This window comes from Heliangelus exortis, chromosome 5 (genome assembly GCF_036169615.1).
Source record: "Heliangelus exortis chromosome 5, bHelExo1.hap1, whole genome shotgun sequence".
NCBI classification, from domain to species: domain Eukaryota; kingdom Metazoa; phylum Chordata; class Aves; order Apodiformes; family Trochilidae; genus Heliangelus; species Heliangelus exortis.
The window spans coordinates 42271992-42291857 of record NC_092426.1 but is presented as its reverse complement, the minus strand read 5'-3'; the positions used below and the strand labels follow the sequence as shown (position 1 = coordinate 42291857).

At 39.1% G+C, this 19866-nt stretch overlaps 1 protein-coding gene across 4 annotated transcripts in view; it reads right to left on the bottom strand.

Annotated features, from left to right (window-relative positions):
- Positions 1-19866, bottom strand: part of LRRC4C (leucine rich repeat containing 4C) — a 76787-nt gene that overhangs the window by 32698 nt on the left and 24223 nt on the right. For 2 of the 4 annotated variants that reach the window (XM_071745000.1, XM_071745002.1), the window contains exon 2: positions 14325-14465. The exons of the other annotated variants lie outside the window; for them this stretch is intronic. The gene's annotated coding sequence lies outside the window, so the exon portion shown is untranslated. The remainder of the gene's footprint in view (positions 1-14324; positions 14466-19866) is intronic. 4 annotated transcript variants of the gene reach the window in all.

The window sequence follows — 19866 nt, the reverse complement described above, 5'->3', positions numbered from 1 at the left end:
TATAAAATATAATATAGAAGATGAAAATAATAGAGTGGAAAATTAAGTATTTGAATGTTCTTCTGAAAGGGCTCATTGCCTCTCCTGCTTCCAAAGGGAAACTGAAGCAGGGAAAAGTGGGATGCTTGGCACAGGCACATGAGTGGCAGAGCAGAGGGAGAAATTGAGACCTCTGGATTCCTGCTCAATTGATTTCCTCCACAGCAGATGTTTTATCTGCTACAGAGGGAATGGACTCATCGGAATCAGTGACTAATTCCTCTTGTTTGAATCCAGAAATCTGCATTTTACATTTCTTCACAGCTCTAACAAACAGAGTGCAAAATGCCCAGCCAAGTGAGAACACTCTTCTGCCTCCCTCCCAAGAGCAGATGATCCCTGCATGATTTTCAGTTACTGTAATAATTATGAAAACATCTATGTACTTACAATTTTTCTAGACCACTTTAAGAGTAAAACCATTTAAATGATGCTAAAATGTCTGAATGTCAAAGTTTCAGTGTCCAAAGGAACTGCCCCCAAGGAATCCCAGCCACTGAATTGCTTGAAAATGTTCTTATAAATTAGCAAGCATTGCACAAACACTGAGGGCAAATTCAATCAGCCTGTGTCATGCTGCATTGCTATCTCCTGCTCACTTAAAGAGCTCAAGTTCCTTCTTCCTTAATTCCATGGAGGTTACTGAGATGATCTGAATGACTTTGCTTGAGTAGCACTGACTCTATTAATATTTAACTACAGAGAATAATAAAAACAGATCAAAAAGGCTTAGGAATTAACCTACCACTTCCATGCCATTCCTTCATGCTCTCGACTTTTAAAAAATCTATTATCACTTCAACAGCAGTTTTCCATTTTAAAAAACCCTTTGTATAGAATTTGTGTTTAATATAAGAAGAAAGAAATGTAGAAGAACAAGACTCAGGGAACAGTAAATCTAATACCTCTCCATCCCTAGAGGCTTTTATATAATTAACCAGGGCTAGGATTTTCAAACCAGATGTCAAAACCTAAGCCAGTTATTGGCACCCCTTGCAAATGCTGCTATTTCTGCCCTTTCAGAAATCAGAGATATAACATAAAAACAAATTCTTACTTTTTTTTCCATTATTTGATTCCCAAACGACAGGATAATACCACATATATCCTTTCAACAACAAAAGTAACAATGGCATATGAAACTATCAAGAGAACCTCATGTGAAAAAATAATTACATTCCTACTACAAAGCTTCAGTACACCCACAAGCAGCCATTTGTGAGAGCAAACTGTATGGTAAAGGATAAAAAGTTAGAGCTGAAAAATCATCTCATCTTTTATAAAAGGTTTCTTAAATTTTAGACTTCATAATAATTTTGATAATGATATGAACTTATCTCAGTGATTAATATGATTACATAGCTAAATATTTTAATGCCAGAAGTACTGTAAGTTAGATATAAATACAGACAAAAAAGCTGTGTTCATTTATTATTCAGTTTTCAAGATTAAGAGAAAGCTTTATAAGAGTTACACTACAAGACAGAAGGGTTAAAAATGGTAACTCTCAGTGGAGCAGTGAAGATTTAATTAAAGCTTGCAAACACTGTGTTTCCAATATTTGTAAAGGAGCATGAAAAATATCCAGAGTAACTCCTACCTACAGTATCAGAAATTTTATTCTCTGGCAGTCTGTTAATATTTTCCCTATTTTATACCCTCATCTCAAATAATTCTAAGAATGTTCTCAGACATACTATAAACTTTCTGTGTCCTCTGGTTCTTGTAGTTTCACAAACTCACATCAATTGGTGGTGTCTGTATTTGTACAGAGAAGTAAATGTTTAATCCCAGAGCAACCCTTTCTTCACTGAAAAAACACAAATGATTCAGCAGCAGCTGGGTAGAGAACTCTCACCCTATTTTGCTGCCCCTTCCTTCAGCCTTTAAATTAGATGTAAGGGTGCCAGGCAAATTGTGAATGATGCCAGTAACTTCAGTAATTTTCTGAAAAGCCACTTCAGCTGTTAAATTGTTTTACTTCTTCATTCTCATGACCTTGCTAATGGAATACCTTCAAATCAAGGCAAGACAAAAAAAAGTGTAAGATATAACTAAAATGGATTATTTTCCTATAACAGGATGATGCCTTACCAAGAGGATGCCATTCCTTGGTCCTGATCTTTTAGTACGAATGTATTTTTACTTTGATAAACTTCAAATAAATTACTTTAAATGTTTTTATTTAGATATGGAATTCACACAGTGAGGCTGAATTCTCATTCTATGCAAATCAGGAGATTTTAGCACAGGAAGGAAATTGAAATGGGTAATTCCTCACTTATCACATCTAAATAACCTAGAACAGGAAAGATGCCATCAAATTCAGGAACCTGTTGAAAATGAGATTACATCAGTCTAAAACTACAACTACAATGGGATTTAAATATTCTTCAGTGTTTTCTGTTACCATTCTTATTCTGCACTGCTATATGGTTCCCCTTCATTACAGCACTTGTGTGGTATGGGCTTCTTTCTCCTCACCAAGAAGCATGAAGCAAAGGTCAAAAAGTAAATTGAGAATACAGTACTCTCTTTGAAATATCTGATGGTACCAAAAAGTATTAAGAAATAATCTTCCACATGTTTTGGCCATTTAGGATTCTCATTCCAGGCTGTGTGCCTCACCTCTACAGTGTATTTTCACTGCATGATTCTATTCTGAAGTGCAGACAAGGTTGAAAAGAAAGTAATCTGCATTTTCCAGGAGACTTGTTTTATAAATAAAGACTCCTGTGCTTCTTGTAGAATACGAATATAGAATATTTAAAGTTCTCTTTGTATGTATGCACAAGAAGCAAACATCACTTAGAGGGAGAACTGAGATGTGGAATAACTTAGTTATGACTCTCAAAATGAAGCACTAGGTGTGTGGGGAATAATAAATCACATGAAGTCCCAAATCCATATGATACTGGCCTGAAATGCTGGAAACTGGATTAATTAGTGTGATGGTATTACATATTTATAAAGCACCTTACAAATGAGAACTTCGAAGAATGTTTCAAATGATTAATTAATTAGAACACAATAATACAGTTAATTAAGTATTATGGCATTCATCCTAAAGACCATAAAACTTAGGCACAGACAGCTTAAGTGATGCAAAAGAAAACTTTAACTTTCTTTTATCAAGAATATAGTAAGGAAAAGTATTTTCTATGCGTGGAGGAAGGATCTGACCAGCACAGATTTAATTGGAAGTGCAGTAAATAATCAAAACTCAGTGGGGAGCAGTGAGCAGACTAAGCCTAGAAAACATGGGGAGTAAATAACTTTTCCCTGTGAAATGGGATTTAGTTAAGTGAAACAAGAGCCTCGTGTGAACTGGAAGTGGCACAGAATCATTACAGGGAATTACATGCAGGATTGGCATTAGTTTTTTGTAGCAGATATTTGCTAGACACCCACCTGATCTAAACATGAGATGGTAACTGAAATGGAGAAGAGGCAGATGAGGAAACTGATGCAGGCTGCAATCACTGGGAGGCTTGAACAGCTGCATAGCAAGGGCTGGAATCCATTAAATTGGATTAGAAAATGCCACCAGTGCAGCAGGCAGACAGATTGGGTTTATAGCAGTTTGGCACACTGGAAAGACCATGTTTCTTTAGGATTAGTCCTAACAGAGACAATATAGTTCTAATTTTCACAACTTGTCAGGTTTCTTGTATGCACCCCTGTCATGAAAACTCTTGTCCTCAGTACAGAGTTTTGGGGCAGCAACACAACTGCACCTCCCACACTGCACATTTCAGCAAGCAGTTAAAATTTTAAAATTCCAAATGCCTAAGCACAGATTATCACAGAGCTTGCAGTCCTTCCCATTCTGTTCAGTTCTGGATATTCAGCACTGATCACTTGCTGCTTACTGTTGATATAACATTCAGAGTTCCTTTTCAGAACCCTCTATCTCTGAAGACAGAGATGAACGTGGGGCTTCTGCTGAGACACCAGGACCAGCTCAAGCCATCCCCATATTTCTTTTTCTTCTTGCATCCAAAAGAAGAAAGGTAAACCACGGTATTTTTAACCTCTTATTTTACCTTCTTTTTTCTCATCATTTATCCTAGAGGCTCTAGCTCCCTCCTGGCCAGCCCTCTCCATGTGCAACTCCTGAGTAAAGCATCACTGCTGAGTAACTCCTCAATGAAATGCACACCCAGGTGCTTCATCAGCTGAGAGGGTAACAGGCACCAGGACCAGAGAGAAGATTATTTCAAAATAATTTTCTACAGTCATGGTTTCCCAATGCTCTTATATATTATGCCAAGTATCAGAGACTTCAGACAGAAAAGGTTATGGAATGCAGCACTAAGCTGGATGCCTGAATTTTGGGAAGCACTGATCACCCAAAAGCCTTGTAACTTGAAACAGAACATAAAAAACTTCGACCCTCAAAGTATCAGATGTTCTTATTACTTGAGCTGGTATACAAAACTTCTGTGAGTGATAAAAAAATAGCTATTTAATGGGATGGCACATGAAGTGTTGTCCTAAGGTGAGGGATGCGTTAGAGAGGTTCAATGCTCTGCAGGAATTGACTTTGGACTAAGGTTTAATCCCTGTCAGATTTCCTTGGGGTTTTCTCCTGTTCCCTCAAAGTTAGATCAGAACATCTTCTACATGACATGGGTTGTAAGAGCAGAAAATAATTGTCAAATTTGAACGTGTTGCGTGACAGAACACACTGAGAGAAAAGAAATCAGGAAGTAAAACACGAGAAGAAAAATCTCTCCTATTGTTTGCAATGGAGAAGGCAAGTGCTGCATGACTGAACCAGTCATTTAACACCTCATATCAAATCACAGTCACATCATGTAAGTATCAATTTTTACCTTGCTACAAACTTGAAAAAAAAAAGCCCACCCACTGAACATATCTTATTTTATTTCATCATAACAAGCCCACACTCTGATGCTGAGGATGCCTTGCAGCACTGGGAACAGCTTAGAATTTCTGATGGGAATTATTTACTGTGCTAAGCAATAATAGGAAGAACATTTGACATGGAGCCAGTTTGGGATCAGCTCCAGAGAGATGTTGAGAAAGAATTTAAGCATGCATTTTAGGTCTGTATCCCTCACTGGGTTCCATAAAAATGTGATGTCTCAGGAAACAAGATGATTTTAATGAGATGGAACAGCCATTCCCCAAGACAATAGTACTCCACAGAATAACCTGCTTGTGAAGTAAATTTTCAGGGGTTGTTTACCAATCAATAACTTAGAGCACTCTATTTAAGTATGCTAAAAATGTCTGAGCAGCACAAAGATCTCACGTACTCAGAGTAATGGCCAAACGTAGTAATTAATGGTTAATCTAAAAATCCAAAATTAGCAAAATAAATCACACAGTGAAAGACTTCTCAAGTAGGTAAGAAAAATTATGTAGGGAAAAGGGATGAGTCTGGCCTGACAGGAGCTGCTCTCCAGAATAGTTAATTATGTGAATGAAGTGTGTGTGTGTGGAGTAGCTGCAACATTATAAATAAGCAGGAAGCTCCTGCTGGGAGCAGAGGGAGAAGAGCTCTCAGATTTCTCTGGAAGAGGTTAAGAGAAATGTTTGGGGATATGTTCAACCATTAAACAGCCCAAACCATGGCACCAGCAAGGGAGAAAGGCAAAAAGCCTCTGGAGTGTGTTCTGTGCTAGCAACAAAATCTACAGCACTGGAGCTAATGGTCATTACTGGTGTGTTGCCATCACACAATTAAAAACCTATTAATATGAATGCAGGCCCACAGTGAAGATCAGGGACATTCTGTTGATGAAATGATGAATTATTAAAATAAATATCTTTTTTTTTTCTGTCTATGTATGACTGTAAGGCATGAGAAAGGGAGGCAATGTTTCTGTTGCTGGCCAGTGTAAGTAATAATTTTTTTTTTTAAATAAATAAATAAATAAATAAGAGGAGAAACTGCAGTCTTGCTTGCCTGCTGATGGGGAAGAATAGCAGAGCAGCCATGCCTTGGAAGTAAAGAATAACAAACTCCCTGTTAGGAAGCCAGCTCAGCAAGTTACTTTCTGCACCTTGCATCATCCCCACTAAAAATAAAATCCCTGACAAGTTATGTCACAGAGGAACAGGATGCAGCTCCTCCTACAGCACTCCTGTTTTGCAGAGTTTTCTAAAATACACGTTTCTGTAAAACAGACTCCAAAGATCAACTAAGGGCCATCTGGCATCCCTTGGCCATGAGGCTCTGTCAAAGTGGATTTTACATCCTTGGCTTCCATCTCTGGTTTTCTTGTGCCCACTTGAAGTGCTCACAAGCTTTGGGCATGGCTTCATCTTCCTGCCACTGATCTCCTGGTATCAGCAATACTGCTGCTAAGGATGATGGTGCTCCCAAAGACAAGAACCATAAGAAAAAAGTTTCTGGCAGATTTTATTCACAGAAAGATGGCACCTGAGTCCAGGAAGGGCACCAGATTAGGACTGATTTCTCTAAGTGTGGGCCATAAATCCCTTTGAGGCCATACAAAGGTTAAAGAAGAGAGCTGTCAGTAGCTCAGTCTCTGCAGGGCTGGGGGATAAGAGGAACAATTACCACTTACTCCAATTTTAACTCTTCCCAGAAAACTTCAAATTACCTTTAATTGCTGGAAAGAGTTCAGCTCCTTGGCACTGAGGAAGTCAGTAAGTGTGGTTGTTTTTCACTCTCCTGCCCTGGAGGAACTGGTTAATACTGACTGGAAAAGATCCCTCAAAACCAGATGAGCTGAAAGGGCTTTTAACTTTGAGAAATTTGCCTAAATGTAATCATTAAGGTAAAAAAATCTTGGGAAGGATAACAAGGAACCATTATTGTTCCACAGCCATTTCTTTGGGTAGCTGTGTCTATCTCTGGAAGTTCCTGGCTCATATGTCCACATATTTATTATTCCTGAACACACAGTGGATTGTGCTGGTAGAATCCACACTCTGTCCACATCTCCTTGAAACAAGACCATAACTCCCAAGTTAATAATAAGCCTCCCTGTAAGGACAGAATATTTAAAAAAAAAAATCAGCAATCTGTTTCATCATGAGACCCCATAAAGAGATGTAGGGGTAGAGAACAGGGCCAGCATCAACTTAAGCAAAATGAGCAGCCTCAGGACAGAGGGACAGAGCCAGGGGACAGAGGGACAAGGACTAATTACTAACTAGAACACCAGTCTGGAAGACAGAATGACAGAGGGGATCAGAAAACCACCCTAAGTACCTACGGTAGAGAAGGACAGGGTGAGTCAGCAAACTAGAGAAACAAACAAGCAAAAAATCACAATTTGATGCAAATGAAATCAACGAGACATTGGCAAAATTGTTTCCAAGAAGGATGATTTTCAGTGTTTTCCATGAGGTCTTTAGCAGACCCAAATACAGAAGCATTGATTAAATGCAGGAGAAAGGTAAGAGTACAGCAGAGGAGAGCAAAAACAGCTCTTCAAGGTAAGAAAAAAGTGGAAAGTTAATCAGTTTTAACTTATATAAACAACATAGTAAAAAACCAACCAAAATAAAAGTAGTAAATAAATGAATACCTGTTTCTTTTGGAGATAAACTGAGTGTAAAATATGCAAATGGCAGCACAAGTGAGAGCAGCTGGAGTATTCAGTCTCTAACATCCCTCTTCATCTTACCTCCTGCCACAGGGAGAAAAAAAAATGTCTAGGGCAGCACCCTTCTTTCTCAGATGCACTGCTGAGGTCAACTCAATAATCTGCTTCCCCTCCATCTACAGCTCCAGCTGCTTTCCATAGGAGGTGCTAAGTACTCACTGAAGAGTTTAAACTCCCTGATAACAGCTGAGAAACCATTGCACATGAACCACATCTAAAACACATTACTCTCAAAACCAAACCAAACCAAACCAAACCAAACCAAACCAAACCAAACCAAACCAAAATTACAGACTGTGTTTGCAGTTCCCTTTTGAACTCATCCTGTGCAATGAATCAATCAGCCAATGTCTCAGTGTGTGAATATAAATTATTAAAATGATTAAATGATTAAAAAATTATTGTGCACTTGCAGATAGCATGGTAATACATACAAAGAAATATACATTATAACCATTCTAGCCCCCCCCCGTTTAACTGGAAAGAAAAAAGATTTTCTGCCACAGCATCCTTACATACCAATTACATCCATTTTGAAGAGGGGAAAAGAAGGTGAAGAAGTATGGCAAATTTCTGTCTCAGTGAGGTTTATCTAAGGAAATGAAGACTGTAAAAAGTAGAGGTGTTAGTGGGCTGTGCATGCACACTTCTGTTGCAATTGTCATAGGATTAACAGAGTGAAAATCATTAAAAGCATGATTAAAATATGAAAAGCATAAAGCTTAGTTGTTCCAAATTAACTTACCATTAATAGTTTTACAGCCCTCACAAATTTAGCTTCATTTTAATACTCATTATGACCAAGATAAGTGTGTACAGGGAAGCATAAGGGTCAAACCAGCTGGCTACATATCCTGTTAATATCCTTTACTTGTGCTAAATCCAGAGGCATGGCTGAGGAACACGCAGCCCCTTCAAGAGGACAACATAATGATAATGTTGATATTACCTGATAATATAATGGAAGGATAAAGACATGGAATGAGATGGGATTTCTCCTTTTCATCTGCTGGGCACTAGGGATACCTGTGGCATTCCTGGTATGAAAATGTGATAAAACACTCCTGAAGCTCATGTTTTATCTGTAGTAATCTGTAAATCACCAAAATACATACCTAGAATTTAACCAACACTCCCAGTTTGGCCAGCACTGCCTGGCACAGTATGGCATGGACAGAATGGTGCCATCACTTTGACACAAGTCACTCAGCCCAGAATACTCTCAACATTTTGCTGCTAATCACTTTAATTAGAATTTTGATTTAAGCAAGTGATTTATTAATTTCACTCCACAACCATACAGGGCACAAAGTTTATATCCAGCCTGAATTTGTATTGCTAATGCAGATCAATCCAATTTGTTGTCCAAGTCTCATTTGTGACTTTTTTTTTCTTTTTGGACTCTGACACATTTATTTTTGGGACTCCATTTTTAAATACCACCAACTCAGTATCAAATTACAATTTGTACTTAAAGAACACTTCTTTTCCACGCTGGTAATTTAAAATTCAGCTTTTAGCTGCAGTAAAGGGATGGATTGCAGTGACTCTCAGATCTGTGACTAGTGGATATTTACCAATACAAGGCATTACTGTGGAACTCAGAAAGTAGCTGCAATAGTTAATATAAACTTGAGAGAGCCCAGGATGGGAGAAACTGAAAGATCTGTTTGGTACAGGTGGAAACTGTACAGTACTGAAATTTTAGTGTTCCTAGTGAAACCAAATGGGGATACTTGTGCAACTGGACACTACTGGCTAGTTTAGCTATAAAAAGTGCTTCTCTACCTTCAGGAAAGTGTACAGGACTGAGGAGAGGACTGAACCATTACCTCCCATGACTACAGCAACATTTCCCTGCTTACACACACTGTGATGATTTCAGTTCTGTTATCTCTGATCCCCACAGAGCTATCACCATATCTGGTAATGAATTTAAATGAATCTCAGTGGTGCTTGCTTTGGGGGAAAAGGTTCAGGTTTCCAGAGCACAGACACTAGGGATGGGATTCCATCTCCTCTCTTAATGCTTCATCTTCTCAATTTCTTTGTACAACTGGAATAATGACCAAGGGGGAGTTGCAAGGATAAACAAATGACCAACTCACTTTCACATTCTGCTGCTTCTGAACAGGAAGCCTTGCTAAAGAAACCTAGAAATTGCATTTCTAAAGAAACCCAGAAATTGCATTTCAGACAACTTGACAGGCTGACAAGCTTTTGTTCTGCTTGGTTATTTAATACAATTGCCAGTGTGCTGCTATTCACTCCATCTCATCATGATGTAGGGTATTTTCAGTATTGACTGAATACTCTGTTCAGAGAAGAATCTCTTTTTACTTTATCTAAAGGAATTAATGACTGTGAAGTGGCCAAATAATCTTGCAATCAGCCCAGTAAAAAAAAAAAAAATCCAACACAAAAAAACCACCAACAAAAAAACAAACCAAAAAACCACATCAAGACAAAACATAGCTAGCTAGAAGTCAAAAGGATTAAATAAAAATACTGCTTCCCTCACTGCATGTGAATGATGCAGAGCTCTCTTTTATTCTGTGCTCATACAGCTCTCTTCATAAACTACAATAGTCACTATTGGAAGTAATATTATGACAATTTATAACAACATGCCTGGCCAAAATAAAATAATGCCTTTATATAATAGAAATGTGTTCACAATTTAGCTTTAGTTCCCTTATATTGGCTATTACATTTCATGTTGCATAAATCAGTATTGTTTGTGCTGCTCACTTGCTTTATAAAAAACCTCAGGTATTAGCCCCAAAATAATTTTTGTTTTAATTTGAGAGAGTTCAGATATCTGACTGAAATGAATTTACTGGATTAAAGTAATCTTCAGCCTGAAGAGGCACAAGCATATCCAGTTCTGCCTGGTGATGTGGGCTGCCTCTTTTCCATCTGCTTCTAAGCAGGAGGCACAGGGAAGTGTTTTTCCTGAGGGAATTCCTTCCCAGAGGCTGATACTGGGCAGCCACAGTCCTACAGGGATGCTGAACAGAGCATTAGGAAGCCTTTCCAGTGCCTGCTTCTCAAGGTGCAGCTCCTTTTCCTCTACCTACATACATATTCTGACTTTTTAGCTCTAGCCATGTAGACAGCCCTCCTGGTTCACTGGGATGCATCTTCCTCCCCACAGAAAATCCCAAATTTACATTATGCAGGGTTATCAGCTGGGGAGAAAGCAATCTATATGGCACTGAGTAATGCAGGTGAAAGCTACCCAGTAACTCATCCCTTTCATATGGCTTTATCAGATAATTTTCAAGTTCCAATGGTCTATCCTTGTCATGTCAGGGCCTTAAGTCTTTTGTGAAATACTGAAGGAATTGCTGCTAAGTTCTCCTCTCTCCATTTGACTATTTGTCTCTTGAGGGTTATTGACTTGGGTTCTGTCTGCTAAGGGTTCTTTCTGCTAAGAGAAACCCCTAGAGGTTTCTTGGTGAGAAGGGAAAAACAATCCCCCACCCAAAGGAAAAAAAAAAAAAAGTCTGAAAAGAAGCTTCTCAGTTTTCATTTACAGAAAATAAAAGAATATTAAAAAATGACTTAGTTGAGCATTTCCTTTGCCTGCTAGTAATAGCCACTGTGCACACTGTTCTGCATGCACATGCTTGAACAAGTCAGCATCCACAGCCAACCAAAAGACAAGCTTTATTCTAAAAACAGTTCAAGCTTTATTCTAAAAATGGCTCCATGAGTTGTTATTAGGTGAAAAGAACCTCTTGTTTTATTTGAATATCTCTTTTCCTGTGTTCCTTTTCAGATTCATTCTCAACTGGAGATTTTCATTATAATTAAGAACATAATTCATTCTGGGGATGCATGCCCTTCACTTATTTTGGCAGGTTTGAACTTTTCTATAGATCATGGAACACAACTGCTTTCTCATCTGTTAGAAAAGGAGAAACAGAACCAAATCCAGCACTGACAGCTATGACTCTGTTATAAATACCCTTGAAGGAGCACCACAATTGCCACAAATACCAAACTTAGAACTATCTTAAAACAGATGCCAAAAAACCTGTTTATCACACAGAACAGCCAAATAGCCACTTGTTAGCTGACCAGCCAAAGGAATGCACAGGAAGACTTCTTTTAGCTGAAATAACAGGAAAATTGTGTAGTTCCCAGCAGAAGAGGAATCAGGTCAGACTGAAGAACATCCACACAGTACTGATACCAGACTGATGCCATGAGACTCCAACCAATGAAGATAAAGGTCTCTTACTGAAAATTTAAATTACTTTTTATCACCAAAGTTTCAATGTATATTAAACCAGCATCCTTATCTTCCCCTTCCCTGAGTCCAAATGGCATTTCCAACAATAGCTCACATGAAATACAATTTAAGCAGTGAATCAGAGACTGCAACATCAATCCATTAAGCTTCCTGCCTCTCATTAAGTACAGGGCTGGAGAAGTCCAAGTTTTATTCAGTCTGTTGCAGATGAAGGTATCACAATGTCATCTCATCTCATTTCAGCTTCTTTCCATATGTGCCCTGAAGAGTTGTAACCTCTTTTCTCTGTTTAAAACCTAGAGTCTAAACTGCTCTCTATGAAGTTGGAGTCACAGAAACGTAGTCACAAAATGTCTCAAGTTGGAAGGGACCCATGAGGGTCATTGGGTTGAAATCCCTGCTTCTCACAGGACTACCTAAAACTAAATCCTAAGAGTGTCATACAGAAGCTCCCTGAATTCTGGCATCACCACTTCCCTGGGTACATTCACCACTTTGCCCTCAAGTCCTTCTGTTTACAACCAACAATCAGAAAAGGCACCTTTCCCAGTTGCTTCTCTTAGTACCTGCATCAAGAAGTTATCTTCAGGATGCTTCAGGCATTTTCTGGACCAGTTTGTGTCCACTCTATGATATTCCCAACTGATGCCTCAGAATTTCAAGTCACTCATCAGGATCTAGAGTTGATCTAGAGATATGCCCCTTAATTCTTTAATTCAGTGGTGTTGTCATCTTGGCTGGACAGACAGTAAAAGACTCCCACAACAACATCCACCTTACTTTCCACATCACAGAACTCCCACAAGATTCTGCCCATTCTAAAGGTAGAAAAATGCACCCCAGAAGATACCTGAGACAGAGCCTGATGCCAGATGCTTTGGGTCTCAGACCTGTTCCATAAGCAAGCTCCTGCCTTTTGTTTACAGTAAATTACTAAAACCACTCGGTGCAATTTTTTGTAAAGACTACTGGGCCCTCATTAGCAAAAATCCATAACAACTCATTTCTTCTACATAATAGAAAACCAAATTGCACATGGAGAACCTAGGCTGAATTGATTAGCAACAACTTTGACTGGAGGAGTCTTGAAAACAGATTATAAACTGAGAATTATCACCACTTGTATAATGCAGGGGACAAGATCTATGTTTACTCTGATTTTTCTATATCAAACCTTTCTTCAGTCACAAATGCATTTATAACTTCTCCCAGAAAATCAAGGAGTCTCTGTGCTTTCCATAGAGGAATGCTTTAGCCTCTTTACCACACCTATAGGTTATAAAAAGACACAACCCTCAGTAATGCTCTCTGGGAGCAGACTGGTCTGTTTCTGGCAGCTGCCAAACCTGGGGAAGCATGGAACCAATTTGTGAATTACAACAGTAGAATCTCTGAGCAGTTTTAATTAATGAATAACAGGCAGCTCGAGGGAGCTCACCAGCAACAAAAGGAAGGTATTTCCCAGTGACACCTGAAAGTATAACCTAGTACCCAACCAGCCAAAATACCTACACTCCTGAGCAAAGAAAAAAGCTTTCCTAGTTAAATGATGTCTCATGATTTTTTGATGTTGGAATAGATCTTTACGAAAATTTTTGAATCAAAAATCCTGTTTTATTTCCCACCAGTGTGATTTTCCATTCTCAACATTTTTACAGTCTGCATACATGGAGGCACACTAACAAGTGAAAGCAGCAAGCCCACCTGCAGGATGTTTCATAAGACACTGTGGGAAATTATTGGTTTAGGATGAGTGGACAAAAATCTGTTTGCTCAGCAATCTTCCTTTGAGCTGAGGACCACTAAGTGTGTACCCAGCATGGACTTACTGCATGGGGAGGGGGCTCAGGACTCTATCATCTGGCTCAGCTTTTGGGGCAGCAGAGAAACTTCAGGTACTTTATGGCTTAACTCTACCTCTTAACATGAAGGAAGAGGCAAAACAGTTACACTGAGGGGTGGCAGATCTTTAGTTTGGACAACCTCTTGGATTTCTGGAATCTAGGGGAAGAACATCCACAGTTCAGGCTTCAGGGACAGAGTCCACAAACAGTGGTTAAGCCTGGAAGGTGAGGCTGAAAGAAGCCAACCAAACAAGATTGTGTACAGTTAGATATAAGGTCATCCAGACTCCATGTGAAAAGAGCATTTTTAATGCATTTTATGATTTTATTTCCCTAAGAGGTGCACAGGAAGACAAGAAACCCCTTGTAAGATACAGCCCCATATCCTCCCTCACACAGGGAAGGGAGCTGAAACCCAGCACAGCTTAAGCAGCTCCTGAAGGATTCTCACTCAGAAAGCATCAAAGGTGTGTGCTCCCATTCCCTGTTAGTTTCCTGCCATGCATTCCAGCCATGACATTCCCAGAGCCTGAGCAGGTGACTGCACAACAGCATCCTAGCAGGAATTACCTTTTTGGGAGGTTTACCGTCTCAGGAGGTGATGCTTCTCGCTTCCCAAACTACCCTTGGACCTTCTCATCCTACCAGCCCACTGGAGACTGTTCCACACAGCTGCCTGGACTGTTCTGTGCCCCCCCCACAGCAGCCACCCTGCAGAAGAAACAAATATTGAAAAATGCAGCAATTACATTTTCTAGAGACATAACTCGAAAACACTGGGAGCTGACAACCAAAGGAGACTAAAAGATGCTACAGAGCTGTCATCTCTATCCGAGGGGGGAGCAGAGGCAGAGGAGGATTAGAGTATCCTCTGTACATATTATATAGCATTAGAATATCCTCTAAAGTATTTGTAGTACAGCTGCTGACGGTACAGTTAATTTCAAGAAGATTTTATGACTCAAATATAAGCAGAGATTTCAAAGGCAGCAATTAGTTAACAGTGTCAACTTAATTACTCAGCCTTATCTTGCATATGAAATCACCTAATCTTGCTTGCTGGAAATGCCTGTATTTCTGCATGATTAGTAGTAATAGGAAGGAGGAACTACATTTCTGCCATAAGCAGCTTCACCATACATGATGCAGAGGTAGAAATTAGATCTTCTCCTGTCATTAGTGAGAGTGAAACACAGGCACCTCCTGACAGCAAGCTCTACTTTCCAGCATTGGGAATTTCCTGCTTTTGTTTAGAGTCTTACACACACATTGAGGTAAAAATAAAATCTGGACAGAAGTTTATAAATTAACTATTTCCTTAAATGACTTTTACGTTATATATTGCACCAAATTTCTGCATCAGTCAATAAATAAATAAACATTAGAAATAATAATGTTAATACATACACCTTGAACACATTCATAGGAAGGAGATATGAGTTGAATGAGTTGAATATTTTATGACAAGTATTTTAAAAATATATCTTCTTTACTAAAGAAAAATAAATGCTACTGCCTCTTATTTACAGCAAAAAACAACTGAGTAAATGGTGACTCCAGATAACCCAGCAGTCACTGATACTCCTTCTCAGCAGCCTGCTTTCTAGTTCTTTGGCCTCAGCTGCCTAGCAACCTCCACAGAGCTCTACTAATTCTGGAGAGTTTCCATTTATATATTTATTTATGAGAATGCCTATAAGAAGGATACAGAAAGAAAGAGCTGTTTGTTTCTTCTTTCTGTGTTCCTGGACCCCAAACTTGTCACCTCGTTGCCTCACTGAAGGACACAGTCCTTGGTTTTCCAAAGCAAGGCACCTACATCCTTGGAATTTCTGGGGAATTAAGAAAATCCAGCTCTCCAGGAGACAAAATCTATGTAGGAAGCTCTTCTGTGATTGGCACTGATACTTCTTGCTCTCGCTGTTGATTTGATTCTTTCCTAAGTTTTTTCCCCCTGAAATGACTGTTTCTGGAAGGTTTTCATTGTTTTCATGCAGCCTGGAGCCTTTCCTTAAATCCAGACAGAGCTTGTGCTGCTCTGCTGGGTCACCAGCAGCATCCCAGCACTGGGGGGAAATGGAGATTAAAAGTGGTGATCTCCTCTGTCTGTGGCTCAAAGAAAAACAGTTTGGAAGCTACAGAAAGGACTAATTATTATAATAAGGAATTTGACACAGGACATGGACTGTGGCTCCCTGCACCAGCCATTGTTTTTCATGGATTCTTCAGGGCTTTTCTTCCTCTCTCATCAGTGCAAAACTGAGGAAGCTGCAGAAAACAACCCCATGCTACATGGAAAAAATACTTATTTTTCCTGCCAGTTCTATTCAAACAGGACTTTGGAAATAATTTATGCTCAGATAAAAACAGTTCCCTCCTGCAATCAGAAAGAAAAAGAAAAAAAAGAAAGGGAAGAAAGGGAAGAAAGGGAAGAGAGGGAAGAGAGGGAAGAAAGGGAAGAGAGGGAAGAAAGGAAAGAAAGGAAAGGAAAGAAAGGAAAGAAAGGAAAGAAAAGAAAGGAAAGAAAGGAAAGAAAGGAAAGAAAGGAAAGAAAGGAAAGAAAGGAAAGAAAAGAAAGGAAAGAAAGGAAAGAAAGGAAAGAAAAGAAAGGAAAGAAAGGAAAGAAAGGAAAGAAAGGAAAGAAAGGAAAGGAAAGAAAGGAAAGAAAGGAAAGAAAGAAAGGAAAGGAAAGAAAAGGAAGAAAGGAAGAAAGGAAGGAAAGGAAGGAAAGAAAGGAAGAAAGAAAGAACCAAACCAAAACAAAAAACGGACCAAACAATCAAAAAAAGAAGGGGAAAAGAGAGAGAGAGAAAGAAAGAGAAGGATGTGTCCTGGAGACAGGCTAAGAGGCTCTCCCAAATGGTGCAGAAAAGACATGCCAAGTGTCCAGAGCTTGTAATCATATGGAGGTGAGGATGTTTTATTACATCTGTCTCCTGAACTCACATGGAAAAGTTTCCATTTACTTCTGGATCAAAGACTGAACCCATGTGTCCTGAGACACAGCAATTTGCCTTGATGACTCCATGACAATTCTTTCTCACCAAGTTGTTCTGTACTTGTTTCTTTTTTATTAAGAAATATGCAGGGAACCTGAGACAGAACATGAAACTGGAATCAGATTCCCTAACTTCCACTTTCTTTTATAAAGAATGACCAGAATTATAGGATAATGAAAGCATTTGTAAATTGTGGTGTTTACATGTACTTCTGCATTAATATTCATTTACTCCAAATTTATATAGTATAAAATAATCATATTTAAAAAAAAATATTAGTATTGCAACAAGAAACAAATATATATCACGGATGCTAGATCAGTGCCCAATGAAATAAAACCTGACATGAATGATAGAAAATTATTCCAAACAGCCGCCTCCAAAGAGCTTCATTTTTCAAAGGTATTTATGACAAGTAAAAACGTTAATGGGAACAGAAACATGCAAAAAAGTTCATTACAAAAGAGGGAGAAGGTTACTAAGCACAAACAGAGATCTGGGATTTCTTTTTCTATTCATGGACTCACTATATATAAGGAATTTCCTCAGTTGCTTTACCTCTGTCTTTCTACACAAAATAAATAATAATAATAATAATAACAACAACAACAATACTAATAAGTTTGCTGTTCCCAGCACATCTCTCAATTCGTACTCCTGAAAGTTCCTATAATACAAATAAATCCCAAATATAACCCCAAACTGTGTAGCTGCTTACTGAGAAGCAGTTTGCCCACAAGTGCATTCATTTTTCACAAAGTATCACTACTAAACCAAAAACTGAGTGCATGGTGTTTTCTTCCCTTGCAAAGTCTGATCATGATTTCATCTGCTCTTCAAACTTAAGGCAAATTTTCTGAACTGAAAAGTCCCAAGAGTGTAGGCTTAAATATCTGTTTCCTCACTTCCTTTTGTGAAAGGTCTCTTTTTAATAAGAACAGGTAAATACATGACAGAAGAAATAATTCCTTTAATGCATTTTTATAAAAGTTTGTTTTAGAAGGGTTTGTTTTCCTTAAGAATTGTTTTACAATAACCACAGAAGTGTCAGAGCTGGAGGGGACCTCTGGAGCTCACCTATCCCAGCTCTCCCACTCCAGCAGGATCACTCCCAGCACATCCCACAGGGCTGCATCCAGCCCAGTTCTGAGCATCTCCAGAAAAGGGGACTCCACACCCTCCCTGGGCAGCTTCTGACACTGCCCTGACAATCCCAGGGCAAAAAACCTTTTTTTCCTTATGTTTAAATGGAACTTCCCATGTTCCAGCTGGTGCCCATTTCCTGTCTCTGGCAGATCCTTGCAGACATTAACAAGGTCTCCCCTCAGCCTTCTCTGCTCCAGGCTATGGGCTCCCAGCTCTCCCAGACTTTCCTCCTCAGAGATGCTCCAATGCCCCAGGCATCTCTGTCACCCTCTGGACTCTCTCCAGCAGTTCCCTGCCTCTCCTGACCTGGGGATGCCAGCACTGGATGCAGGATTCCAGCAGAATGACCTCCCCTGACCCACTGACCCCACTCCTCCCCGTGCAGCCCAGGATTCCCTTGCCCTTCCTGGCAGCATTGCTGCCTCATGGATAATTTACTGTCAGGACCCCCAGATCCTTCCCCTCAGAGCAGCTTTCCAGCAGACCCACCCCTGACCTATACTGGTGTATGGGAATAATATGGGAATTACTAATATGGGAGTTGTGCCAGAGCAGCTACTCAAGGATACCTTCAGAATCAAGGAAAAAACAGAGAAAATGAAGTGTCTCGAGAAATATGAAAAAAATAAATAGCAAGAATGCTCAAACTAAATTTCAGATACTCTATTAGGGACTAAATCTACTGCATTTACACTGGGAAATCTCACCTGCCACGCACTTGTGCTTACAGAAGAAGAGATACACCACAAAGACTGATCTCAGCCATCTTCCTCCCTTCCTCTGTTCCTCAAAAGAAAAAGACAGACGAAAAATGGCTCAGTTTTCTAGATAGGGACTGCAACAAAGTGAAATGTTAAATAAGGTTTGAACAAAGGAAACTGCAAGAAAAATTTACGTTTTAGCAGAAAAACATTAAAGGAACATTACTGCTAGTATAAAAGGACAATCTTTGCTTAACAGCTAGCCAAGAATTGCAAGAAATCTTTTGAAAACAATCTATAGTAGAAATCTAATGCTTGATTCCTCAGTTCAAGTGCACTGATGCCAGGATCTGGTCAAAATTTGGTCTAAAATATTGAAACGCTTTTAAAAAAATTTAGTATGCCAGTAAGTAACACAAACTCATAGAAGTCCTGATCAGGCTTGGTAGATGTTCCCAGAGCAACATAGATTTTTATAGATTGCAAAGGGATGAAAAAAAGCTGCAGTAAAAAGACTTCAGCAAGACAAAATAAACACAGTAGCATATGTGTCCATCTATAAGCAGGGCAGAACAAACAGCCACACAGTTCCTGCTGCATCCAGAAACAATCCCTAACAGCTGCCAAAAGAAAGGAGGTTATTTTAGATACTCCCCATCACTATCTGCAGACCTGAGTTCCATGGCAGAGGAGCACAGGTCTGCACTCTACCAAATGTAGATCCTATATTATCTTACCTGGGTTTTTTCTTTCTTTTTTCTTTTTTTTTTTTATTTTTTTTTTTATTTTTTTTTTTTTATTTTTTATTCATCCATCCAAATCATGTGCAAACTGTTTGTCCAAGTGTGTGTGATCTCTGGGTATTTACATGTTGGGTACAAGGGTGAAGTTACTGAAACAGGACCATTGCAAAGTGCTGTGTCCAACACTCCCAGAGGGTACACAGAAAATGCTGCTCCAGTTTCTCAAACAAACAAAAATGTCTTCATGCAAGTTCTGTACTACAGGTAAATATGAAAAAGTTAACATAAATCTTAGCTCTACCCACCTGCTGTCTCAGTGCAGTAAAACTCCCTGCTAGTGTTTTCTTGGTAACTTGAAAAGGCATTATTGATAGTTTTCATCCCCTTCCGTTGCTGCTATTTCACAGCTCTATTTTTATCTCATATGCTTATCAGAATAGAACTTTTTTATACTAAAGAATTGGCCATGCCTCCATAAACCTTGCTTACTTATTGAAAGGTCTTTACTGCACTTTTTTCTGAT